Consider the following 10,014-nt stretch of genomic DNA (forward strand, 5'->3'; position numbering starts at 1 on the left):
TGGTGACACCTTGGGTGTTTCAGTCGGTCTATGTGTTCCCCCCACTTCCTCTCATCTCAAAAATATTGAGAATCATAAGACAAAAAAGGGTGAAAACAATACTCATTGTTCCAGATTGGACTTGAAGGGCCTGGTATTCAGATCTTCAGGAGATGCTCACAGAAGATCCATGGCCTCTTCCTCTCAGGGAGGATCTGTTACAACAGGGGCCCTGCGTGTTCCAAGACTTACCGCGGTTACGTTTGACGGCATGGCGGTTGAACGCCGAACCCTAGTTGGGAAAGGTATTCCGGAGGAAGTCATCCCTACTCTGATAAAGGCTAGGAAGGAGGTGACGGCAAAACATTATCACCGTATCTGGAGGAAGTATGTTTCTTGGTGTGAAGCCAAGAATGCTCCTACGGAAGATTTCCATCTGGGCCGTTTTCTCCACTTTCTACAGACAGGAGTGGATATGGGCCTAAAATTAGGCTCCATTAAGGTACAGATTTCGACCCTGTCTATTTTCTTTCAGAAGGAATTGGCTTCTCTCCCAGAAGTCCAGACTTTTGTAAAGGGAGTGCTGCACATCCAGCCTCCTTTTGTGCCCCCAGTGGCACCTTGGGACCTTAACGTGGTGTTACGGTTCCTGAAGTCTCACTGGTTTGAACCTCTTCAAACGGTTGAATTGAAATTTCTCACTTGGAAGGTGGTCATGTTGTTGGCCTTGGCATCTGCAAGGCGGGTGTCCGAATTGGCGGCCTTGTCTCACAAGAGCCCCTATTTGACCTTTCATGTGGATAGAGCGGAGTTGAGGACTCGTCCTCAATTTTTGGCCTAAGGTGGTTTCTTCATTTCATATGAACCAACCTATTGTGGTGCCTGTGGCTACGAGTGACTTGGAGGATTCCAAGTCCCTGGATGTAGTCAGGGCCTTAAAAATCTATGTAGCCAGGATGGCTCGAGTTAGGAAAACAGAAGCACTGTTTGTCCTGTATGCAGCCAACAAAGTTGGCGCTCCTGCTTCGAAGCAGACTATTGCTCGCTGGATCTGTAACACGATTCAGCAGGCTCATTCTACGGCAGGATTGCCGTTAACAAATTCGGTAAAGGCCCATTCCACTAGGAAGGTGGCCTCTTCTTGGGTGGCTGCCCGAGGCATCTCGGCTTTACAGCTTTGCCGAGCAGCTACTGGTCAGGTTCAAACACTTTTGCAAAGTTCTATAAGTTTGATACCCTGGCTGATGAGGACCTTGCGTTTGCTCAGTCGGTGCTGCAGAGTCGTTCGCACTCTCCCGCCCAGTCTGGAGCTTTGGTATAAATTCCATGGTCCTTACGGAGTCCCCAGCATCCTCTAGGACGTAAGAGAAAATAAGATTTTAAACCTACCGGTAAATCTTTTTCTCCTAGTCCGTAGAGGATGCTGGGCGCCCGTCCCAGTGCGGACAAAATCTGCAAGGCTTGTATATAGTTGTTGCTTACATAAGGGTTATGTTACAGTTGAGATCAGTCTTTAGCTGTTACTGTTTTTTGTTCATACTGTTAACTGGTTGCGTATATTCCAGGTTATATGGTGTGGGCTGGTATGAATCTTGCCCTAAGATTAACAAAATCCTTTCCTCGTACTGTCCGTCTCCTCTGGGCACAGTTTCTCTAACTGAGGTCTGGAGGATGGGCATAGAGGGAGGAGCCAGTGCACACCCATTCTAAAGTTCTTTATAGTGCCCATGTCTCCTGCGGAGCCCGTCTATACCCCATGGTCCTTACGGAGTCCCCAGCATCCTCTACGGACTAGGAGAAAAAGATTTACCGGTAGGTTTAAAATCTTATTTTTATCCTCCTTTAAAATATTAGTTTACTAAAGTAATAAACAAATGGTTATGTTATAAACTTTGTGTCAACTTAAGCATGTTTGTTTATTTGGCATAATTGTTTTTATAATTTTCTATTTCAAATGTAATATTTTGTGCGTAATATGCTTATTTGGTTATGCTCATTGAACTGTACTGTATGCTCAATTTATCTTTTTAAACTAGAATATACATAAAACTCTAAAATTAATATAGTGGAAATGTGAGTTGCTGGTAAATTCAAGGACATTTCCCCAGTAAAAATGTCTTTTGCTGCAATGCTTTGTAGGGACAACCTTTATTTTCTTCCAACTTCACCCCCTGCAACATGTTTATAAATGTTAGGAGTAGAAACAGTGGCGTAAGTTTGTCCCAGTTGCCTGGAGGCAAGAAAAATATTGGTGACCCCCCAATATAATAAATAAATAAATATATATATATATATATATATATATATATATATATGTATTTGCTCCTGCATAGCAAGCCTGCAGATTCTAATTATATGAAGCTACTACAAAACCGTTGCAACTAGGCAGATCTTTGTAGGGGTCCAACCATACACTACAGAGATCTTCTCAGTCACTCACAATGCCGATTATTTCTCTGACAAGTAATCCAGGATTAAAACCCACAACCTATTACACTGGTAGCATGCACCTTACTGATGGAGATATTTGCTCTTGCATAGGAAGTATGAGAATTCTAACTATATGAAGTTACTTGTAATTGTCTGAGAAATAACTTCATATAGTTAGAATTCTCATGCTTCCTTTATAGGAGCAAATAGCTTCAACAGTAAGGTGTCTGCTTCCAGTATATCTATAATAAAGAAGGTGTGATTTGTAAGGTGTAGTGACTAGTGGGGAAGTCGGCTACAGAAGAGATACCGGCTGCTGTCAATTAACTTAATTGATTAATGTCGCTGAACACACAGAACCGGAGGAGAAGTGCCCCCCTTCAAAGCAGGAGCCCGGCGGCAGTCGACTCCGTTGCCTCCCAGAGTAGAAATTAAACCTTGGTTTATTTATTTTTTGTATTTTTGTAATATTGATGCAAACTCCACCTAGAGAACTCTTCACATAGAAAGCACTGGTTGGCCATTTATCATTAGGCATAAATGAATAAAATAAGCATCTGAAGACTTACTTATCCAGAGTATGGAAGCTACAGTACTATAATCTTGTATCAACTTGTAACTTTAGATTCTGAGTACAGCTATCTTTATTAGTTAAAAAGGCAGTCAATTAAAAATGTTTGCCCTTTGAAAATGTTACTATGTCATTTGTACAATATGTATCACCAGAGATGGCACTGGTGAGCAGTATATTCTGTGTGTGGTAGGAGGGATTCGCCCACACAGAAAAGAAAATGAGTGTGGGAACACACCTAGTGGCTGGCATTTTCACAAAGCCCAGGTAGGGATGAAGCAGTGATACAGGCAGAATGACCAGGGCTCAGCCTGTGAGAGACAAAGAGGACCCTATACTGCAACTGTGAAGCTGTGGCAGGCAGATCAGTCAGACAGCCAGTAACCAGGCCGGAGCCTGTGTTATACTGCAGGAAGCAGGACTGAGAATGTATATAGGAGCAGCTGTGGCAGCCCAAAGCCAGAGATCAGACTGGAGCCTGTGTTATTCTGCAGGCAGCAGAGTGTAAGACTTTTGTGAGAGACTTTATGTTTGCAGATTAGCTGCTCACTTATAGTGAGGGCTTTAGAAGTGAAATCGTTGCCTTGAATGGTGGCTAGGTTGTTTTGTTTCTGTTTATTTATGCTGACAGTAAAGCATTTTTAATTTATTTATTTACCTGAAAATCTGTCTGTGGATCCTGATTAAGCCCTCAAGGCCCCCCAAACTCTATAACTATATTTTACACGATGCGCACGATTTCAACACATCGGATTGATATATCGTTAGTAAAAGTACAAATCGTGTACCTTTCACTAACTATAATGATCAGATGTGCTGTCCCGCGGGTCGTTTGTTGTATCTTCAGATCTTCCCTGCTGCAGGCAAGATCTGAAGCTATCGTCAACTACAGAATGCTCATGGATGTGGCCGCTCTATCATATCTTTGCACTATATCGTGAGTCTGGGACAGCCGGGGAAGGAAATCGTTAACGCCATTGCTTGTTTGTGAGTCATTCTAATGTGTGGGTTTCTATAGTCACAACACCAAAAACACCCTGCAACTGAGCTAATGGGTTCACTACGGCTGGCCGGCGGTCGGGCTCCCGGCGACCAGCATACCGGCGCCGGGAGCCCGACCGCCGGCTTACTGACAGTGTGGCGAGCGCAAATGAGCCCCTTGCGGGCTCGCTGCGCTCGCCACGCTACGGGCACGGTGGCGCGCTACGCGCGCCACACTATTTTATTCTCCCTCTATGGGGGTCGTGGACCCCCACGAGGGAAAATAAGTGTCGGTATGCCGGCTGTCGGGCTCCCGGCGCCGGTATACTGAGCGCCGGGAGCCCGACCGCCGGCATACAGAAGACCACCCGAGCTAATTACCTTACACAGTTTTGGAGTGGGACATAAGGGGCCCACCGGTGAAACGCAATCCACGACCCCCCTGAAGGGAGAATAGATAGAGTGGCGCGCCACCGTGCCCGCAGCGTGGCGGGCGCAGCGAGCCTGCAAGGAGCTAATTTGCGCTCGCCAAGCTGTCGGTATGCCGGCGGTCGGAATTCCTGGACCTGCTGCTTGCAATGTGGTATAAAATGAAGTGGAGGACATTATAATTTTACATAATATGTACTGGGACACTGTAATGTGTTAAATATGAAGTGAAGGCCCTACAATATGGCATAATATGACCTGGGGACTGTGGGGCAGATGTATTAACCTGCAGAAGGCATAAGGAAGTGATAAACCAGTGATATGTGCAAGGTGATAAAGGCACCAGCCAATCAGCTCCAATATGTAAATTTACAGTTAGGATCTGATTGGCTGGTTCCTTTATCACCTTGCACATATCACTGGTTTATCACTTCCTTATGCCTTCTCCAGGTTAATACATCTGCCCCACTGTATGTTATAATGTGAGTTGTGGGTACTTTGTTGCATAATGTGTACTAACATAACGTGAACTAGGACACTTCTGTCACAAGACTATGGGTTTGGGTACTCTGGGATACTTCTGGTGACTGGGAAGAGGAACCGGAGCTGAGCCTGAGCAAGGAAGGTTGAATGTAGGTCCTCCTCATGCAGGTATTTAGAGGTGCTATTTAAAATCTTTCAAGACTCCAAATAAAGTGAATTCACATGTATACATAAAAAACACCCTTTTATTCCAGATTCAATTAATCACATAAATCTCTAATTAATAGATAGAATTATATATTCTCACCACATAAAATTTAATAAAAAAACTATCATATAAGGAAGCTCCAGGGACGAGCAAAACACGTCAGAGGAAAGAGGGACATCTGATGACAGCACTGTTTACTGTGGTTATCACCTAATAGCGACTGCACAAAGCCGGACGCCAGCGATACTCCATCAGTGGCTTGATTTGGGACTGCAGCGGCATCATACATGCGGGAAGCCGGAGACGTCCGGAGCCTCCCAGCCGCACCTGACCGGTAGTACAGTACTTCTCCAGCTGGATCCGTCTATGAACTAAGACGGAGGGTGAGAGTTTTTACCATATAGTCAGCCTGATTAGGCAATCAGGAAGTGTTAATATTATCTACACAAAGGAATCACTTGAGACTTTGTAACAACGAGCGGTTAGTCTAATGATACAAGGAGTTGTTTGAGACTTTGTAACAACAAGCAGTGATTACTACATCTGATTACTTGGTCTCTCTACAAACAGTGAGCGGACAATCTGAGGATACTTTTAGTATACCAAATAACAAATAACAAATATATCCCCTATTTCACATACTGTGGACATTGTTTATGTATGAGAGCTGATCCATATTTCCATATGATTTTATGTGCATATAGAAAGCCGGCTACTGAAAATAGGAGTTAATTAGATTTGTTAATCTGTATATTCATATGATAGTTTTTTTTATTAAATTTTATGTGGTGAGAATATATAATTCTATCTATTAATTAGAGATTTATGTGATTAATTTAATCTGGAATAAAAGGGTGTTTTTTATGTATACATGTGAATTCACTTTATTTGGAGTCTTGAAAGATTTTAAATAGCGCAGAGTGTTCTTTTCTCTATATTGTTCAGCTGGTTCTCCTTTTTTAAAGGGAAACTGTCGATTTATGCCTACACAAGCATAATTAACATTCAGCAGCTGTTTAACATTTTCATATCTATTAACCATTAAGGTTTACTTGAAAATAAATATAAAATTTAATATTAGCGCCGTGAGACATTTTTGTGAAGGTATTTAGAGGTAGCTAATTGGCTGTCAGAGATAGAACTGGAAACAGAGCTGGTTACCGGCCTGCCGGACCGGAATGGTTACCGAAGCACTATAGGTATGCAACAATGTACCGGGCTGGATACCGCTTATACTGGTAATGCAACAAGGAACCAGGCTGGTTACCGGTGTGTCTGTACCAGGCTGGTTACCGGGGTACTTTGGGTTTGCGGAACAATTAACTGGGCTGGGTACCGGTTATACTGGTAATGCGACAAGGAACTGGGCTGGATAGCGGTGTGCCTGTACCGGGCTGGTTACCGCGGTGTTAGGAACTCCTTTTATGCAAAACAGAACTCCAAGTCACAGATCGGATCAGAAAACAGGTAGGTTTATTTTATGGTAGTGAAGCATACAGGAAAACAAAAATGATGTCAGGCACAGCAGACTGAAAGAAATATTTCCAGGGTATCACAGAAACATGAAAAACTTAACTTGGTGGAGCAAGTAAACTGGAGTCCAAACATAAACGCAGAAACACTGGAGAACATGGTTTGCAGGCTAGACTTGGACGGTAACATAGGGCTGGAACACAAGAAACCAAGACTGGCAGGCTTTTCTGGAAAACTGACGTTTAAACAGGAACACAGGATACCAAGACTGGCAGGTTTGACAGGCAAACAACATTAATGATCCAGCAATGCATGCTGGATCTTTGGCCGATTATATAACACAGGCAACAGGTGTACCAAGCTGGAATAGAACCCTAATTAATACACCTGACCACAACACAAAAGAAAACCCAAGGAAATTCACAGCACACATAATATAACGCGGGGTACTTTGGGTTGCACAACAATGGACCGGGCTGGGTACTAGTCATACTGGTTGTGCAACAATGGAGCCGCTCTGGTTACCGGTGTGCCTGTACTGGGCTGGTCACCAGGGCACTCTGGATTTTTGCAACAATGAACCAGGCTGGGTACCGGTTATACTGGCGATGCAACAAGGAGCCGGGCTGGTTACCGGTGTGCCTGTACCGGGCTGGTTACCGGGGCACTATTTGTGTGGAGAAACAACTAACCGGGCTGGTTACCGGTTGTACTGGAAATGCTATTAGAAGCCGGGCTGGTTACCGGAGAAACTGGAAATGCTACTGTGGGCGGACTGGTTACTGGTGATACTGGAAAAGCACTGGGAGCCAGTCTGGTTGAGGATAGTTCACAGAGGCTTGAACAAAGTCCACACAGTGTAAACTGAGTCCTAGTATGAGCCTGTGCATGCAGCTGGGGAGCAACAATATTCAGGCACAGAGGCTTCCCTCTGTGCTTCCTTTGTAACTCCCGCCCTGCTACTATTGGAGGGGGAGGTCACATGACTCTACCTACGTGAGCGCCACGTAATGACGGCGCCCGTGCCCCACAGCCGGTATCGGATACACCGCCGGAGCCGCCGGGAGGACACCCACCACCGCTGACAGCCCACTGGACACTCACAGCTAGCTGCGGCGGTAAGCGCGGCATGTGCTGCTTCATGACAGTACCCCCTCCTATAGGAGTGGCCACCGGACACTTTCCTGGTTTCTGGGGATGCTTGGAGTGGAAGATCCGGACTAAACGAGGTGCAGAAACGTCAGCAGCATTCACGCAACTTCTCTCTTCAGGTCCGTAACCCTTCCATTCCACCAGATATTGCATATTTTTACGATAGTAACGTGAATCAAGAATCCCTTTGATTTCAAACTCTGTCCCCACTTCAGTTTGGACTGGAGAGACCCTTGGGGTATACTGGCGGTAACGATTTAGAATAAGTGGACAAAGGAGAGAGATGTGAAAAGAATTTGGTATCCGGAAATGAGATGGCAGGCTCAACTTGTAAACAACGGGATTTAGAATTTGCAAGATTGGAAACAGACCGATGAATTTTGGAGCAAACTTCAAGGTGGGCACCTTAAGTCTAAGGTTATGGGTGCAAAGTCAAACTCTGTCACCGACATTGAACTGGGGTACAGCCCGAAGTTTCCTCTCTGCATAGAGTTTATACTTGACGGAGACTTTTTTCAGATTTGCATTATCTGTTCCAGATAACGCTGAAATGCTGGAGATTGTTGTTACGTCCAACATCAGGATCGACTGTAATCCAGGAATGCGTGGATGGAATCCGTAGTTTACACGGAACGGAGTTTCGCTAGATGAAGTATGGTACTGGGAATTGTGAGCAAGCTCTGCCCAAGGCAGCAAATCTACCCAATTATCCTGGGAGGGCGAGAGATAAATTCGGAGGAAAGTTTCTAGGTTCTAATTGACTCTTTCCATCTGCGCATTCATTTGCGGGTAGTAAGCGGAAGAAGATTTTAATTTGATTTGCAAAACAGTACAGAGTGCCCTCCAAAATCTTGCGGTGAACTGAACTCCACGGTCTGAGATTGTCATGACTGTGGTTTTTGTGAACCCGGTGTTTATGTGAAGTCCGTGTGGATAACTGGAGTACTATGTGTATATTTAGCTGGTCTGTGGGAATCAGTGAGATGAGATGAAATAGTAAGGAGCAATCCATGACCAGGGGTCGAACCCGGGCCTCGGCAGAGGGATCCATATCCTGACCATTGGATCACCAGGGACTTGGTGTTGATAGCAGGATGGTGAATGTATTGGTGAGAATGAACTGGATATACTGTCACAGGAGTAGGTGTTTGTCTACTCAAGGTTACTATGAAATAGGTTCTCTGGCATTGCGCAAAACTGGGAGGAGAGTTGAAGACGTTGAACCGGACTGGTTACTGGTGAGACTGAGAACCGCACTCTGAACCAGGCTGGGTACCAGTATAACTGGAACGCAACTGTAATCCAGGCTGATACCGGATATAACTGGAAAACAACTGTATATAGAACAATGACAAGGCTGAAGAAGAACTGAAGACTGCGGCTGTGACTTTAAGACGAGACTAAAAAAATACTGTGTCTGTGTCTTTAAGACGAGGCTGAAGAATACTGCGGCTGTGTCTTTAAGACGAGACTGAAGAATACTGAGGCTGTGTCTTTAAGACAAGACTGAAGAATACGGCGGCTGTGTCTAAGACAATACTGAAGAATACTGCAGCTGTGTCTTTAAGACGAGACTGAAGAATACTGGATATAACTGGTAACACAACTGTAATCCAGACTGGGTAGCAAAAGAGCAGAGTTTTACAGGATCTAAGGTAATAGTGTTACCTGTTAGGGAGCTCAGCTACTAAGCTCACACTGAGCTGTGTGACACAAGTAACTGGCAGCTTCTGTAACAACAATCTCTTTACTTATACTTCCTGGTCCTTGGTGATTGGTGAATGGAGTCAGGTTATTCAGAGAGTCTCAGGCTGGCACAGGATTGGATAGCTCCAGGTCAGGTGATCAGACCATGTCATGTCAGTACTCCAGGTTTGATATGGAGTGAGGCCTAGCAGGCCAGAAAAACACTGAAGCCTGTATGTAGGCACAGCATAGAGAGACTTGCTGAATTCAGTATTCACACAGAAGGTTAATCAACACAGGTGGAGCTTGTTAACTCTCACCTTCCAGGCAAAGAACTCAGCACTCATGAAACTCATGGTACTGGCAAGCTGTTTATCCTAGTGAGCAGAAAAGACACAGGATCCAGGCCAGATGGCAGAGGTAATTCACTAAATATGAGAAATACAGTCAGGATCACGACAGAGATTATTTCACGAGGGAGACCATGTAGTCGGAAGCACTCCAAAATGAACAATTGAGTCAACTTGGGCGCTGAGGGAAGACCCGTTAAAGGAACAAAATGTGCCATCTTCAAGAAGCGGTCTACAATCACCCAAATAGTATTGTAACCCTTGGAGGTCGG

The sequence above is a fragment of the Pseudophryne corroboree genome, chromosome 10 (genome assembly GCF_028390025.1).
Source record: "Pseudophryne corroboree isolate aPseCor3 chromosome 10, aPseCor3.hap2, whole genome shotgun sequence".
NCBI lineage: Eukaryota > Metazoa > Chordata > Amphibia > Anura > Myobatrachidae > Pseudophryne > Pseudophryne corroboree.